Source organism: Poecilia mexicana, unplaced genomic scaffold (genome assembly GCF_051168715.1).
Source record: "Poecilia mexicana isolate PSO_F unplaced genomic scaffold, ASM5116871v1 scaffold_22, whole genome shotgun sequence".
In the NCBI taxonomy this organism is placed as follows: domain Eukaryota; kingdom Metazoa; phylum Chordata; class Actinopteri; order Cyprinodontiformes; family Poeciliidae; genus Poecilia; species Poecilia mexicana.
The window spans coordinates 24,444,732-24,462,864 of NW_028263391.1; the positions used below are offsets into that span (position 1 = coordinate 24,444,732).

Genomic DNA, 18,133 nt, shown 5'->3' on the forward strand with positions numbered 1-18,133 from the left:
ACAGGTGTCCCTAATAATGTAGCTGGTGATTGTATCTATGATTTAAAATTAATAAATAGTGGACCGGAAAAAAAACTGCATAACTTTTGATGTGTTTCCAGACCTTATTAAATATTTAATTTAATCCTTGTCACAAGAATCACAGCAGAGAAAAGAGTCCCAACCTATCTGTGAACTGCTTTAGTTTTTAGTTTGTTTTAATTACGCTGCATCCGAGATGGAGAAGCTGAGGCTCAACTTGGCTAAATATACGACCAAACATTAAAGCGCTACAGATTCTTCAGTAGCAAAGTAGATAAAACAATGATGAAGGATTCCCAGGATGTTCTGGCGAACCTCAATAAGCTAAATCTTGTCATTTCCTTCCTCCAAATAGATTTTCAAAGGGGAATTTAAATGGGCCAACTATGAGAGATGCCACGGGCGAGAACGCTCAAATTACCAACAATGTGGAGAAAAATGAGTCTGAAGGCAGACAAGAGCCATTGGGGATTTTGAAGATGTGGGTAGACTGATGCATTTTCACAGACAATTCATCAAAAGCCTCTTTTCGTAGCGAAACCGCACACCGGCCATTTCTGTCTGCTCTCAGTTTGGGAGAACGGCGTACGGCAACGGAGCAGCTTCAGCTTCTGAGCTGCAGTTTGAGGAATGAAAAGTGAAAAATAGATAAAACAATAGAGAGAGAGGAGGGCAGAGAAACAAAGAGGGAGAACGGGAAGGAGAGGAGAGCGGCGGCGGCGGCTCGGTGGGGGGGCCCATAGTAATGAACAGGTGGTGGGGGAGAGAAGGTTAAGCCTGTTTCTGTGGGTGTCGTTGGAACCTACCCCGTGCTGCGTGGACAGATGTGTGGACGGGCCGCTAGCTAGCTGTAGCCGGCCCCCTCCCCTCCTGCCTGGACGCTGCTGCCAAAGCCCACTAGCTTGTGCTCAAAAACTCACTCATTTATCCGCCTTTGTTCTTTGTTATTTTTGGATTTGATTAGAAATCGCCTCCCTCCACGGAGAGTCACAGTCCCGTCTCCTCCTCTCGCTCGCTTCTGTCGCAGGTTGTGATGTTTCTGAGCTGGTCCGTTGGCTCTATCAGAGAATCCAGGTGTGTAACGGAGGCCTGCTGACAGGCAGCGAGCGAGGAACAGGATGCTGTTGCTTAAATCTTTGTAGTTTGCTCGTCGGAGCCTTGTTTGACTGCAGCCTGGATGCGACAGGCAGTTTTTACCTCATCAGCTCAAAGGCCGACGTTTCAGTTGAATCCATCCGGGAACAAGCAGAGAGGGAGGAAAACTGAAGATCTCAGGATGATCCCAGCAGTCAGAGCGTCACTTCCAGGAACCGTCTTCACGTTGCAGCCAGTCGGGACTTTCATTGTGTTTGTATGTTCAAAACAAAGTGGTGCATAACTGGGAGGAAAATTAATGCTTTAGAAATGTTATTTTGAAAAGGATGTCATGCATTAGTATGATGGCATCGACGGCTGATTTATTAATTTAGTAATTAGTTTCTCCGCCATTAGCACATTTAGCAGCGAGTACATGAGGTTGATTGACAGCGCTAAGACCCTCCTCATGACTGGTGGTTTAGCTCAGGAGGAGATTGATTGTTTTTAGAAATAATCTGCCTCATATAATGTCACAAAACAATTTTAATAAATATGGAAAGAAACATATTTTTGTAAATGTTTAAAAACTCTCCGATACGATTCAGTTTTACAGTGAAAAGATCGGAACTGGGCTGAAAAAGTCAGACATAAGTCGCATTTATCTGCTGTGTGAGCGTAGCCAAGATTTTGTTTTTAATATGTGAAAAATGTTTCCAAGATTCCTCTGCTTTGTCTGCCGCATCAGAATCTGTGCAAACATTAATTCTTGTTTTTAAAGCTCCAGAACAGGGGAACAAATGTAGGAAAACTGGACTGCGTGTTTGTGTGTCTTGGGTGGAAATCACCTGTGTTGGCACAGCAGAGTCTGTATTTTGTCAGTGCACAGAGATCTGGCCTGCACCTGTTGTCAGACACACACACACACACACACACACACACCAGATGAAAATCAGTCGACAGCACGGCCAGCCTCATCAGATGTGCCCACTCCTGTTCCGTTCATTAACGTCCAACTGAAGGCGGCTGGCCCGCGGCCTGATGCCGGTCCCTCTCGGCTAAACAGCACCCCCACAAAGCAAACACGCCGGCAGAGACACGCAGCAAGAAAACAACTAAAATTTATTTAACTGGAAATCACGGCAAGCAAAAACAAGAGCCGAGTATAAGAGGAGGAAGTTGCCGGAGGTTGGCGAGCGCAGCCGTAGCCTCGGTTTTTTGGAGGTCAGCTGGGAATTTTGGATTGGCGTCGACGGTGTGACGCCCACAAGCTCTGCCCGTTCTCCCCGGGATGCCAGCGCCACCTGCTTACATTGTGGATGGCAGCTTTGTTGCCCAGCGGGAGGGCTGGATAGACGGACGCACAGACAACATGTTTTGGCTAGTTTGTTTGGAAACCTGCGGCCGCCCAGCCAGAGAGAGGAAAAACTTTGGGAGAGCGGGGAGAGGGAAACAGAAACAGAGACGGAGGGATTCTCTGGAGTTTGCCACGTCTTGCTCAGTCAGACCGATAAGACGATTAACGGAAAGCGACCCGAAACGCCGATGGAGGGGATTTTCCTCGGCCCACTTCGCTGGCCGTGGCAGCCATGGTGGCGTCTCGCCATCGTAATGGCCAGGTTTATCCAATAATCACACAAACGCACAAAATCTATGTGAAATGAACATTGTCACACCGTATGAAACCATCCGACCCGCAAAGGAAGCTGGAAACATCCTGCTTTTCCGAAGCCTCCCACTTTGTGTGAACTTTAATTTTTCCCACACAAACAACGACTCCTAACCTCTGATGCAGCAGTGAGATTATTACCGATTATTACTGCTTTCCCTGTTTTATCGCTCATCAGTCCCAGCAAACAAGCCAACTAACCGAGTGACAAATTAAAACGACTCAATGGTTTCCATGATTGACTGTTTTTCTCTTTTCTCTGGATGATAAAACTGGTGACCTTTTGCTTCCAGAGACGTCATCATTTGTTTTGTTTGCTGTTTTTGGTGTTTTGTTTCTTTATTGATCAGTTCCAGCGTTAAAAGTTCATTAAAATTTAAAGTTTAGTGATCTTTGACAGAACAAATTTCTCAAAACACCAATATTATTGTTTATCGCAGAAGCTTCTGGGACGATTTATCGTGCAGCTAAATTCGTTATCATGGCAGACAGCACATGGTAACACAGACGGAAAGTGATACGTGGGTTCAGAGATTTTATTTTTTTATTTTTCATCATTTTGGACATCAGGCAACTAAATAAATCGATAAAAAAAATCCCAGTGCATTTTGATCTGAAGCGTGTTCAGTTCAAAAGTGCATCACAAAGCGCACAGTTTATTTTAAATTCAAAAATGCTTTATAGGGGAAATTAAATGTTTTTGTAACTCAGATTAATTCTTCGTAGAGTTACGGTAGAGAACCACATTTATTCACAGATGCTTTTCTCTCCATTTGCTAATAAAATGTATAAAACCTTCATGCAAAGCTGGTTGAAACATGGAAGACTTGCAGCGGGTGTTGGAGTACTAATTCAGCGGGAATTAATATAAATATACAGAAATCACGATGCAGAAGGTAAAAGAAACTGTAAACAAATGAGGAAAGACTCGAGGATATCACCACTTTTACAAGGAAAAGTGTTCATGAGTGACAGAGAGAGAGGCTGAAATATATCTGAAACTGCTTGCCCTATTTTTAAGGAAGTGATTGGAGAGCAGCAGGAAAAGTTTCTGCTGCGTTTGTGCCGAGGTCGAGCGAGCGCAGAGGCCTGGGAGGGAAAGCACCTGCGGAGGAGGAGCGCGTTCTGGGCCGCGGGAGATGAAAGAGCCGGGGTTTCATCGCTTCCTGCAAAGGTGAAACTAACACAACCGCACTCTGGCTGTGTGGAGACGTAAGCGTCCGGCGTCAGAGGACTTTCTGAGAAGACGCAGTTTTTTTTAGCTTCACTCGAGGGTTTGACAGAACAGAATGTTTCCTTCTGCTGCTGGTAGGAAATTCAGCAAATACAAATCAGCTTGTTTCTCTTTCCTACTTTGTTTCGGCACGTTGTGAAACGTCTCACCTTTGCTGAACAATCGCTGACGGGAGAGTTTGTTTACAATGAAAATAACAATAATAATCACTTTCAACCTTCTTCATGTTTTATTCAGGGTCCAGGAGGAAAGAGAAGGTAAATATCTCTCAAATGCTCCACTGGTTATTCCTCCACATCAATCATTAATATGCAAGTCTCTCCAAACTCACAGAGCAGAAAGGTCAAAGGGCATCTGTAGGCCTCCATTGGAGATGGAGGTGGGTGCTTCACAACTTTCATCCTCCCTGAATCCAAATGAGATCAAATGAGATTTATTAGCATAAAAAGTAGTACAGAGGAACGGCATAGAGAATATAACACGATGAATAAAGAAAAAACTTATTTAATCAGCAGCAGCTTATTGAAAAATATGATTCAAACATAAAAAGATGTCTGCTCTAACCCTAAAGACCTAATGACAGACATGAGGTCTGCTAACGCTAAAGCGCTACACCAACATGGAAATTAGCAAAATGCTAACAGTTCATAGAGGAAACAAAAACATTTCTGAGTTTGAAAAGCAGAAAAAAAACTTAAAGTTTGGGATTGATCTCAGAAAAAAAGGAAATTTCTGCCCAATTATTGGCCGAAAAGTTGAAAATTTTAGACGTTTGAAACTCATAAATTTCCAAGTTTTATCTAGAAAATTTCTGAGATTAATGTAAAAATTCTAGAGATTTTTCTAGCAAATTTTTGAACATTTTTCTGGAAACTGGCTCCTTTTATAAAATCACTTCACAGCAGGCTGACACGCCGCCATGCTTCAGTCATTTCCATCTTTTATGAATCTGCCGAAGTTGGTTCCTTCTGTTCCAGAATCGGACCACCGTCAGAACAACCTGCGCGTCATTTTAATCTTCCCTCTCAAAGGTACGTCCTGAAATCACGAGAAATGAAACAAGAGACAGGAAAGACGGATGGATTGATGCTGCGAGAGAGAGAGAGTGATCGAATCACGCGGCGCTGCAGGAAGTCTTCCTCCCGTCAATCTGAACCCACTCAGCTTCCTGCGCAGCAAACCCGATTAGCTGCCTCTGCTCCGACGCTGGTGCGACTTTAAAGGGGGATGTGGGGATAATATGCATTATTACTTTTATCCAGTAAGTGAGGCGGGCCAATAATTGGGCAACGCTGGAGTTTTATTGTTCCCAGCTGCTGCGGTCATTACTAAACGTCAAAGAGATGCAACATTTCCTGTCGCTCTAACGACAGTAATCACTTCCCTCTCTCCCCTGAATACTCCGCCGCGCATCCCGGCCGTGGAAGGTACAGAGATGAGACTTCTTCATCATCTTTATTGGATTCGTCCTGCAAACCGAATCATGGTAAACACACACTGCATCATTTTCCCATATTTTCTCATATAGACTGACTGCCTCGCTGCAGCTGCTCGAATTATTGGCTAATAATAAACTTCTACGTCCGTTCTCGGAGATGTTCCTGCTGAACTGGAGGAGCGAGCTGAATCTTTTCCCTTCCTGTCAGGCAGGTGAACGCCCTGCAGACAACAAACCAGCAGAGGAGCTCTGTTTTTAGAGGCTGGCAGACTTCACAGGTGTCACAGCTCAGGTGAGAAGAAGATCTGAGGGACGAAGGGCTGCAAGCTGGCAGCGCGACTTCATCTGGGAGTTACGTGTTCTTAAGCGAGATCCAAATATAGATCCAGTTTGGGTGGAAGGAAGGGGTTTGTTGTTTCTCCAATAAATCTTTGAAAGGTTCTGCATTGTCTCACAGTAGCTGCAGTTTTCTACAAACAGACGGAGAACGTTAGTTTGGCCAAAGTTATAACACATAATGCATGTATGTTACATATATGACAATGGATGACAGTGAATGATGTTCTCCCTCCGGATAGACTAAAAACTCCATCATCTGCTCCACCTCCAGCTGCTGTGGACCACCAGACATTTCTGTTGCTAGTGCTAGGCTAGCACGTTAGCTTTGGTTGTATTTACCCAAAATGCCCCGCGCTGAAGTCCACTTCCTGCTTTTGGAGCGGCCTCTGGTTCTCTTGGTTCAACCGAACCCAGATCGAGGTTTAGAGGACCAGAGTTCACTTCTCCGTGCAGGGCATTCTGGGTAAATACAACCAAAGCTAACATGCTAGCCTAATGCTAGCAGCAGAAATGGCTCCTGGTCTTCAGCCAAAGACTAAAGAGAAATCCTCCAACCGCTAAAATCTGATGCCTCCATTTTTATTTAAATTTTAAACTCAGCGTCTTCAGATGTTTTTGTGTCGTTTCCTTCAGTGGTTCTTGGTGCAGCGCCCCCACAGGCCAGGAGGGGAACAGGTTGGTTTGACTCAGAGCCACAGCAGCTGGAGGTGGAGCAGATGATGGAGTTCTGGTTAAAACGTAACAGAGTCCACCAGATTATCAGGTCTATCTAGTGAAATAAATGTCCCATTTCTAAGGTTTTTGTTGCAGTGAAAATGTGGCTTTGCAGAACATCGACTCGAGGGACCAGAACCACAATCCACATCAACTGAAAAGTTAAAACTTTCTAAGAAGTCTGAGCTTCTCCTCTTCCAGGTTTTAATCTTTGCTGAGGACAAACACCTCGGCATTCCTGCCGTATTCAACAGAAATCAGAAACATTGGCTGCAGTCGTTCCTCTCTAACCCTTTTGATCTGGGCTGAGCCTGGGCGTCCTGCTCCCTACACCCACACGCTGCCTGCAAAGAGAATTATTCATTGTTTTCAGCGCACGACTAAAGGGTTTGAGCTGAAAGAGCAGCTGCCTTCACAGTTAGTTTTACACCGCTGCTGGTTCCAAGCAGCTCTGCTGACTGGAGGTCTCCTCCTCACTGCCGTCAAATGAAAGAGCCGCTTATTAAACATTTAAGGCCACGAAAACAGGCAAAAGGATCAGATGTCAGATCAAAATGGATGCCTGTTATGTTAACCAGTCTTTAAACTCTTTTAGTTGTAAATCTGATATTAAACTCATAAATTCTCTTCCATGTCTTTAGCACTTTTTCAAAGATTTGAGATAAAATATGCAGCTTTCGTTTATGGAAGCTGAATATTTAACTAAAATTTTAATTTAGATAAATATTTATCTGAAGCTACATTTAGTTTGAAGCTCCATATTTACATGGGACCAAATATTTAGTTTGAAACTGACATTTATACATGAATGAATTTAACTTTGACTAAATAAAACACTTTGGTTTGTTTTATCTCAGGCTAAAAACCCAAGTTTTTGTTATTTTTTCTGCATAACTTTACAAACCACAACCCATAGTTTTTTCTTCACTTATTAAAATAAATGTGTGTGATGATGTTGCTGCTAAAAACTAATTTATTCCAAACTTTCCCAATAAGTTTTACAGACTCTTGGGCAGGGTAGGCAAGTATAAGTTTATTCCTTTTCTGATAGATAAATTACAGGTTTGTTTATTGTTATTGTTTTTGTTTTCTGTGCATAATGCTGAAAATTTAACAAAATAAAGTGAATACTGTGGACTGTCAGCCATCTTTAAACAATTGATTTCTGCTTATTTTCAAATATTTTAACAAACTTTTGGGGTAATGATGACATGTGGATGAAATTAAAAATGATTCCAGCTCTCACCAAGTCTCCACTGAGGTGCGAAGCTGAAAAATGCGGCAGGAATCTCCATGCGGCGCTGACTGCAGGCGGTTGGCCTGATGTGAGCCTGGCTGGTCCCGCTCCGTGCTGCAGCTGGCGCCCGGCGCCCAGCCAGGGCCGACCCGCAGTCCGACTCACCGGACCCATTAAAGGAGAGAAGCAGGAAAACCATCAGCTGTAAGAAATGATCAACTCTCTGTGAATCAGAATCAAGCTGAATAAACAGATTTATTCCAATAATTCAGCTTAAAAAGCCATTTTTCACACATTTCTATAAACTCTGGTTTTCACCGAGTCGTGGTGGGAAATGAAATCAGCATCAAGAACTCTGAAAGGTCCAGTTCTGACTGTGAACCAGAACCAGCAGAGAACATGGCAACCCAAACCGTCACTGAGTGGAAACTTAAAACAACAGGGATACTTGGAAAATCTCCCTGTTGCTGCTGCACCTTTTCCTACCACACTTCTTCCTTCCACTTAATTTTCTGTGACCTATTATGCTTCCTTGAACAGGTTAGTCCAGGTATATGGGTGAAAGAGAACTCAATCTTAGATACTGAGATTTTAGTCTGTTCAGTTTCGCCTATTTTATCAGCTTTTCTGCCAACTCAATGTTTAAACTCACACATAAAAACGGCTGCAAACAGATGCACGATTACACAACCGTACATCTTTGAAAAGCAGATGTGGTGCCTCCAGCACAATCAACAAGAATGCAGCAAGTGGTTTCTTGATGGTAAGTTGACAAAAAAACACTTGTCTTTTCCAGCAGCCATTGTACAGAGCATGCAGTGGGAAAACCAGCTGACCAAACCCACTTGGGTTGCTAGGTAACGGGCGGAACTCGGCTGGGGTTGCTAGGTAACAGGCAGAACTCGGCTGGGGTTGCTAGGTAACACACAGAATGTAACTCAACACTGAAGCGGCTCATTTTCCAAACATTAAAGACATTAAGTTATTGCTAAAAAACAACTGAGTGTTTTTTTAGTGCTAGAGTTGTTTTTAGAAGGAGTATAAACCCAAATGCAAGTAGAGAAACAAGCAAAATGTGAATTTTATTTTAATAAGCTTGGATGAGGAACTCTGAACAGCCGACTTCTTTAGCAACAACCTTCTGTGGTTTCCCGTTCTGGTGAAGCGAGTCGGACTCTTCTGTCCAGTCAGCAGTCTTCGCTCTGTTTGTGTATCCGACTGACGCAGAGTCAGAGACCATTTAAAGAAAATCGTTTGCAGGTGTTTTGAGTTTCCATTAATGATATTTTTTCAGTGTTTAGCCATAACCAGAAAGGCTTGGAAAACATCTCACTATGTGTGAGGATTCCTGATGAGTTCATCGTATTATCGTTTATTGTGATAAATTTTGATTTATTGTTTTTAAATAATGTTTAAAAATACATAAAACTGTCTGTAGCTTGCTGTATTATTATTATATTTTTACTATTTCTTCACTGTTTGTTCAATGAAAGCATCAATAAATATAAATAAATGTCCTAATATGGTTAACTGCAGTTTCTATGTGCAGTTTAGTGACATAAATCACATTTATTTAAGTGACTGATGTTTTTCAGAGCATCGTTTGTGTTTGAGGGGCTGTTTTACCTAAAAACAGACGTAATAAATAGTTTTTAATGTCACTTTTATTGTTATCACAATGGAACCAAATATATTATGATGAAAACTTTGAGTCTGTACCTCCCAGACCTGGTATGAGTTTCTATCAACTGGCAAGAAATGTTGCCCTTTTACGCAGTATTCTAACTTTACTGAGATATAATGGTAAATATCTTCAGAGTTATGACTTTTTCCCTCCACTTAACTTTCCATTAAGGTGCTTGGACGAATCATTCTCGCTGCTTATCCTGAACATCTATTCAGCTAATGATGTTCTACAATTCATAACCTCTCATTTTTTAGTTGAATACCTAAAATAAATTAACTTCTAGATGATTTTCTGAGCCTGTATGAGGAAAAAAACAACTAAAACTGATAAATTTACAACACAAAGATGACACCTTTCAAGGTATCACAATGCTTTTCAATAAATATGGTAATTCTGCACGCTGTCAGCCAGAACAGCAACCCAGGCGTGACTTCAGTCCATCACAGAGAGGCAGTCAGTCGCTCAAGCTGTCAGAAAGTTTGCTGCTATGCAATCCCACCGAGGCAACATCTTGTAACTTCGCTCTCAGTTTTGTTCCCGTGCCAGACTCGATCACGAGCCAAACTCAGGAAATGAGCGTCTCTGTGAACCTGCCGCACTGAGCAGAATGTGAGAATTGACAGGTAAGGCAGCATCTGCCAAAGCGTGCGGCTTCCTGCCTCCGCCATCCCATCGCATTCGGGATCAATCTCCACGACTCGCCGCGCTCATATCCACACGCCGGTTCCTATCAGCCGGGAAGCTAATGTACAGGTTAATTATCCAGGCGGCTCTGTTTGGAGAAAACACGAACGGAGCCAAGAGCGGCTGCTCAGGCCAGCGTGGCGGCTGCCGGCGCTCCTCACGTCGGCTCCTCTGGGCTTGTGCTTAATCAGCGGATAAGGAACAGAAAGACACAAACGTCTTGAAGGCTGAAAAAAGCAGCAAATGTCAGTCGGTTTGATTTTAAACAGACGAAAGAGAAGGTTCTATTTTATGGCTAGACGCCATTTTAAACAAGATGTCAGAAACGCCTTGGTCCCTGTGAGCTGCGTTTCCATCACGCAAATGATAATTAAGCTAATTTATTTTTGAAGAAAGTAAAAAACAAGTTTTTTGCTAAAAGGTAGCAAAATTAAGCTTATGTCTGAAAACCTCAATGGAAACAATTTGTCACATGATTCACAGCAGCTAACAGCTAATATGCAAAGTCACTTACTGGTAATCAGAAGAGGATCATCAAAATAATTAGAAAGCTAAACATTGAGCTCTGAGCTAAAACTTTATAAATATTCATCTCACATTTAGTTTGAAGGTAAATATTTAATTTGGAGCCAAATATTTAGCACATAACCAACACATTTAGTTTGCTAAGTTAATATTTAGTTTTCAAATTAAATATTTAACCAACAGGTTAAACATCAAGCACAATAATTACATATTTAATTTGGAGCTAAATATTTAGCTTGCTAATTAAGTATTTAGCTTCAAACTAAACACTGAGCTTTCCAACTAAATATTTTAGCTCAGATTAACAGATTATTTGTTATAGTCCACCTCATGCTATTAGCAGGTGAAATTACATGTTAGCTAAATATTTAGTTGGAAGCTAACTACTTAGCTAAATACGCCGTTCTGAGATTAACTGAGATAAATATCTAGTTTGGAGACTAAATGTTGGTGAGTTAAATATTTAGCTGCGAGTTAAATGGAGGCGTTTTTGTGTGCCCCTCTGTAGCTCAGATCTTCACAAAGCTTCGGTTTTCAGATGAAAGCGACTCTAAAGTAGGATTAGGGAATCGCTGTACATGCCCCAGTAACTGAGGAATGTTCTCTCAAAGTACTTCAGGCTCCAAAAACACGTCGTACTATGAGCCTCATTAAAATACTCACGCATATTATTCTCTTTATGCTGCTACCTCTGGAGAAACGTTAAAAAGAAGTGAAATATTTGAGAACGTAATCCTGTTTGGTGTCTTGTTTTAACTGTTCGACCCTGTGCGTAGAAACGGCTCTTCGTTTGATGATGTCACAGAGTGTGCACCGGCAGGCCGGCGGCTGAACTCCGGTTCCAGCGGTCCTTATCTTACCTTTGAGCTGAGATCAGTAGGAAGGGGCGCCAGTTTGAACAAAACATTAGTCAAACACTCATTAAGATGCAGACACAGGACTATGCTAATTTCACCCTACATCTTAGAGAACTAAAAAGACAACAAAAAAGGGCTTCATTAAAAACTGCATGCATTATTCAGAGAGCAGAGGACCAGAGGAACGGCTTCAGGCCAATTATCCTCTGCTGGAATCTGCTGCTGCTCCTGGTCTCATCTTTTGAAAGTAGGTTACAACACTCTGCCTTTTGTTTTGGGGAAAGAAAGGGCACAAAGAGCAGAGATACACTGTATGGTAGGAAGATAGTTTCGTGTCAAAGATGAGACTTCAGGGCGAGAAAAAGTGCAGCAACAAAACTCAGAAAACTCAGAAAAGAAAACTTTTTTCCTTTAAAACGAGGCAGATAGATTCAGTTCGATTTTAAACCAGAACTCCATCATCTGCTCCTCCTCCAGCTGCTGTGGCTCTGAGTCAAACCAGCCTGTTCCCCTCCTGGCCTGTGGGGGCGCTGCACCAAGAACCACTGAAGGAAATGACACAAAAACCTCTGAAGACACTGAGAGCAACTTCCTTCTTCACCCGATGGAGGCGTCAGATTTTAGCGACTTTGTCTTTGGCTAAAGACCACGAGTCATTTCTCCAGCTAGCGCTAGGCTAGCAAGTTTGTTTTGGTTGTATTTACCCAGAATGCCCTGCGTTGCAGTCCACTTCCTGCTTTTGGAGTGATCTCGGGTCCGCTTATGCCTTCAAACCGCACCAGAGTTCACTTCAACTGAACCGAGACCAAAGCTTGTACCAGAGCTCACCATTTTGGTTTGATTAGCGTTCACTCCTCCCCAAATCAACCGGACTTTCTAAACAGACGGACTGGAGTTGGATTAAAGCAGACTGAACAAAGCTGGTGTGAATTCAGCTTCAGAAATATCTTCAGTCCAAAAACAAATCAATGAGTTTTGGAAGTGATTCTGAGGTTAATTTGTAAAACATTTTAGATAAAGTGATGCTATTTTGGAGACACCAAATATTGATTTAATTCAGATTAAATAAATCTAAATTCTCATTTTCTGTGTTGTTTTCTATGTAAACATGTCACAATGGAAACAGAATAACTTTTCTCCCAGAAACGGCCATGTAAAGGACACAGTTGCCCTATCGGAGCAGAAGGAAGTGGCTCTGCTGCTGAACAGAGCGACCTCTTACCGCTGGAACACAGGGAGGCGTGTTTGTGCAGAAACAGAGGAAGTCATGTGCCGGCTGCCTGGTTTTCTGTCACTCATCCTGTCACAAGACTTCACCGTGCCTCATTGTGAGTGTGTGGCTGAGAGAGTGAGTCCTGCAGGAACCTACAGTTAAATTTAACTTGCATCGACACGAGGCAGCTTTCCAGCTCCTCCTTGGCCTCGGCCGGATTCTTCCAGTAGCGTTTAATTGTCCTGCAGCGCCGTGTTGGTGTGTGTTCCTGTTGGGCTCTGGGCCCTCTCCGGGGCCTGCTGCATAATGAGAGCAGACAGAGCATCAGCAACAGAACCCCAGACCTGTCCGCTGCGTCGGAGACGTATGGGGTGACACACACATACACACACACAGAGCCAGGGACAAACAGGGTGCAGATGAGGACATCTGTCTTCCAACCTCCAGAGTTGCTCTACAAACTGGGCCAGTAGTGAAAAATGGCAAACATGATCCCTTTAATGAGATAATATAAAAATAAAATGTGTTAATAACTCGCTCATCATCGTTGAAGCTCCTACTGCAGCTAATCTCTACCTCCTGTCTATACTACAAGTGCTAGCTGCGCTAACTGGAAGGAACCAATCACAAACAGTTACGCTAACGTGCTACACGAGCATGAAATTTAGGAGCAACTGATGCTAAACAGCTATACCAGCATGGCACTTAGCAGAAGCTAATGCTAATGTTCTTCACCAACATGTACTTTAGAAGAACTTAATGATAAATGTATAGACCAACATGGTATTTAGCTGATGCTAATGCTAAAAGTCTGTACCAACATTGAACTTAGAGGAAGCTAAAACTACTATGCTAAATTCAACAATTTGATCCCCACCATGTGCTACAACACAGCTTATTGCTCCCAACAGGATCAAATTTGTTGTTGCACAACTTCCTGTTAAGTTTGTGTTTCAGGAAGTGATTCTTTAAAAAACAAAAAATCAGTCATTGTTTCATTTTTGTAGCTGTTGAGTTTTGCTAACTCTGTTGCTAACTGACCAATGTATGGCTTCGGTCAGAAAGGACATCAGTAGATTTAAAACTGTAGAACTACAGTGTTGCATTGTGGGTAGAAAATAAATAGTCTTCAACGACTTCAAAATAAGAGAATAAAATTAATATCTAATTACTTGAATTCCCAGCAACAAGTAAATTAGTGTTTTATAATTTATGCAAAAAATGCTAAGTGTGCTAAATGGTTTCAAAGTTAGCAGAAATGCTATGTGAAAACTTAGCTTAGCTGTAAGCAGATTAGCATTAGCAGATTAGCGTTAGCATGCCTGTCACTGTGACTGGGGATAGTTTGACCGTTTGAATCTTCAGTTGGAGCCGCAGGTCGGCGGTCCTGGAGGACTGGAGCTGCTCTAACAGTCCGCCTCCTGTTCCTAACATGTTTCCATCAGCTCAGCTAAACTGAACCTCCAGGCTGCGGTAACTTCAATTAGTCCTTTGAAAGCAGCGGATCCTGGATTCCCAGATAAAACAGGACAGAGTGAGAACTCCTGTTACTATCTTTGCTTCCAGGCAACTTTCTGCCAAAATCTGGACTGACGATTAAGTAGGATTATGTGCTCTATAGTGACAACCATGTCCTGCGCCGAAACCCTCAGAGTGTGTGTGTGTATGTGTATGTGTGTGTGTGTGTGTGTGTGTGTGTACATGACCATGAGGGAGAGACATCGATGGAAAGGGAGAGAGCTTTTGTTCCAACTGAGCCCCTAATTAGCCAGGCTAATTGAGCTGTTAATTGATCTGTTGTCTTAATTAAACATCTCCTGACGCTTCCTTTCTCCTTGTAGTTGGGAATCTGAGGGAGACGTGTGTGAGAGAGAGTGTGTGTGTGTGACACAGAGGTAGCTAGCCCAAACAGATGATGATAATCTGACTGGGCTGATGGCTCCATTAGACACTTTGGCTTGTTTTAGTTTCAGGCTAAAGTCCATCTTTACAGATTTGTTCGGCGTTATCGTGGTTCTGAAATGCATTTAAAACTGAATCTGATTACATTAATCTATGTACTTTAATAAAGCTGCCAATTTCAACCAAATCTGTTGACTGACAGGCCAGGACTTTAATCTACTCAACCAGATTAAAGTCAGTTTTGTTAGCAAAGGGAACAATGAACTCTTGATCATTTTTCACACTAGAAATTTGTTTTTTCTTTCTTGTGAGAAAGTAAGTTCGCCGGAATGTGGAGAAAACCCACAAAGATGCAATTTTTCAACATATGAAGCCATACTGCATTTTTTTGCAATGCATTTTCCAGTTTTAGAAAAAAATATGTATATGATCTTATATCTATATATATTTCCTAGAAATTTATTAGATTCATAACTAATTACATATTTTACTCTGCAATTTACAGTAGCCAACGCACTGCAAACACATGAATGATGCAAACCATAAGGCAAACAAAAATAAAAAATAAAAAGGAATGCAAACAAAAATGCTGCAAAGAGTGAAAAGAACTTGAAATGTTGCAAACTCGCTCCACATAAAGAAGTCCTCCAGGCCACTAGGGGGAGTCGACAAACGGTCCCATGGTTTAGGTTTTTGTCCAGAAGAAAGGATGTTATGTTTCATATTTACAAAGCTAAATATGCAATATTACCGACTCCAGACGCCCCCTAGTGGTCTGGAGGACTTCCATTTTTTCAGCATTTCATGCTTGTAGTTGATTTTGCTTTTTGCTTCTACTTGCTGTGAGTGCAGCATTTTTCCTGCGGTGGCGGCATGTTTGGTTTGTGACATTTTTCTGTTTAGTTTGTTTCTGTTTGTAAATAAAAACTCATCATAATTTACCTGGTTAGATAAAGGCTGAACTGTGTAGTTTGGAGTTTCCATCATTTATTTATGTGTTTGCAGTTTGTTTATCTGTTTGCTTCACGCCGTCACCGTTTGACCACCATAGTAATTATAATTACTTTTACTTTAGCTTTCTAATAACATTATATATAAATCATTACGTCCTTTAATCCAAAGTCACGTCACAGTTTTGTAAAAAAAATAAACCAATATGCAATTTTCTTTCCACTTTTACAGTTATGCAGGACTTTGTCCATGTCACAAAAGTCTAATAAAAGTTTATTAGAGGTTGTGTTAATGTAGGCGTGTTTTCACATGTTTCTGTTTGTGTGAATGGACAAACAGAAACACATGAAGGTTTGTTTGGAAAGCAAACCCAGCTGTTTATTCCCAGCCAGTAGCTGTGGCTCAGACGGCGCTCTGGGTTCTGGTGTGATGAAGTAAGACCGGTGGCATGAGGAAACCAGGAAGCGATCCAGAGATTCACGTACATGCCTGGAATGATTAATCCGGTTTGGTAATGGTTAACCAACAGGAAGCAGCGCTGTCTTCCTTTAATCGTTCAACAAAGTGCTGAACTGTTCTGCTTGGTTCTGGTTGAGAGGAACACCGGTTCAGATGAAAACGAAACTCGGATAACAAACAAACAAACTGGGTTTCTGTGGATTGAAACATTGCAGCAAATAACTCACTGCTCTACAGAAATACGGCATCCTAGAGCCTCCAGCAGAGCTACGACCTTCATTTACATTAAAGGTATCTGTATGCTTCCTTGCACAGGGTAGGATGGGTTATGGCCTGTAAAAACGTGTTTACTAGATTTTTTTTTACAAAAAATCAGAGATGAAGAGATTCCGGTCACCCAGTTCTGCCCATTTCCACTTGTGTTGGAGCAACTTGTGACTAAATCCAAATAAGCTGCTGCTGGCCACGTCCCCCAACTCAACGCTCACATGTGAAAATGGCTGCAAACCGATGAGCAATTATACAACCATGCATGTGCTCAGTATTTCCTTCAGTGGTTCTCGGTGCAGCGCCCCCACAGGCCAGGAGGGGAACAGGTTTCTCAAAGGGTTTGGTTGGTTTACAAACCGCTGCAGCTGAAAATGTAACCAAAGTTTCAGTTCTGGTCCCCAGTCAGGCCGCGTCCACCGGGTGGGAAAACAGCCTGAAATGATGTTTGGTCTGAATCGCAGCTGCAAGTTAAAAGCCAACAGTCACCGACCAACTTTTAAAGCTTTTACACCCAGAGCGTCTGTCCTGACGAGCTCCGATGTCTGAATCTACAGGATCTTCCTGAGGATCTCCAGTGGCAGAGTTTCGATCTTAATTGGATCTGGGGCAGGTTGTAAAGAACACCAGATCTGGTGTGTGATTCAGAGCTTCCCTCTGTGTTTCGCCACAAGTCGTCGCAGAGCAACAAGCAAACTCTGTTTACCGTCAGAGAAGTTTATCAGCCTCCACATCAGCAGAGGGAAACGCTGCACAGCAAGAGCAGCAAAACCCGCAGAGGCCAGACTTAACTGGCAGAGGATGGAAGATCTGTTGGTTATTTTACAGCTACGAAAATAAAATCATAATCTTGGCAAAATAAACACAAAATATTACCAGAAGAAAGTCGTAAAAGTACAAGAATAAAGTGGTTTTAATGATAAAAAAAGGTTCGATAGTTATCAACATCAGACTTTTGCTCAACCGTTTCAAAGTCCTGCAGTCGATAATAATTTAATGCTGATGTGGTAAAAGATTAACTATTTTCTTATTTCTTAATAAATAACCTCATAATTTATTCAACATTCCTCATTTTATTTTTTTATTTTTTGAGGGTGAATTCTTATAAAATTACATGTAATTTCTTTTTCTTCCTCACCTTGGCTCTAACTCTCCGTTGTGCAGTAACTTCCTGTCTGCCTGTCAGATCTGCCTGGTTTTTATCTAAAGGTGTTACAAACAGCCAGATATTGAGGTGAAAGTGATGTTTCCTCATGTTTTATCAAGCAGCTTTACTGATAATTTGCTGTCGTTCGTGAGGTGATGTGTTGCACCAGCTCTGTTTTCATGCTGGGCAGCCGGGCTCAGGCTCAGGTATTTGTCACGCTTAATGTAAACAGATAAGCCCGTTTTCTGGAAAACATTACACGCCGCACTAAAAGGTTTTTCACAGAGCGAAGGGAAGACGAGAAGGAAGCGGCGTTGGCATCGATCAATAGCTGAAGGTGTGAGGTCACAGGAAGTTCAGGCCCGGTGCGTTTGGACTCCAGAGCGTCGTGGGTTTGGAGTCTGGAGGTTTTAATGTTGGTGACGGAGCGATGAGTGGGTTTAGGCGAGAGGGCGGGCGAGCGAGAGGGAAGTCATTATTCTACTTCCTCACTTCCTGCAGCTGCTTCACACCTACTGACCACATGGACCGACTGGAACCAATTCAGCAGCTAACTTATGACAGCAGGTGCTTCTGCCCTCTTACTCATCCACCGGGTCGTCGTGTTTTCACCACAGCCGCCATTTTAGGAAAGCATGAAGACACTTCATATTCGCAAAGTGAGGAAATATCAGGGTTTGTTCGTTTTTCCAACAGTAAAAATTCAAGCATTTTC

At 42.3% G+C, this 18,133-nt stretch overlaps 1 long non-coding RNA gene across 1 annotated transcript; it reads left to right on the forward strand.

The window, feature by feature from the left end:
- Positions 1 to 3,853: 3,853 nt before the first annotated feature.
- On the forward strand, positions 3,854 to 7,629 carry LOC106932896 (uncharacterized). The gene is made up of 2 exons (XR_001421371.2): positions 3,854 to 5,484; positions 5,645 to 7,629. It is a non-coding gene; the product is annotated as an uncharacterized LOC106932896 (long non-coding RNA).
- Positions 7,630 to 18,133: the final 10,504 nt, after the last annotated feature.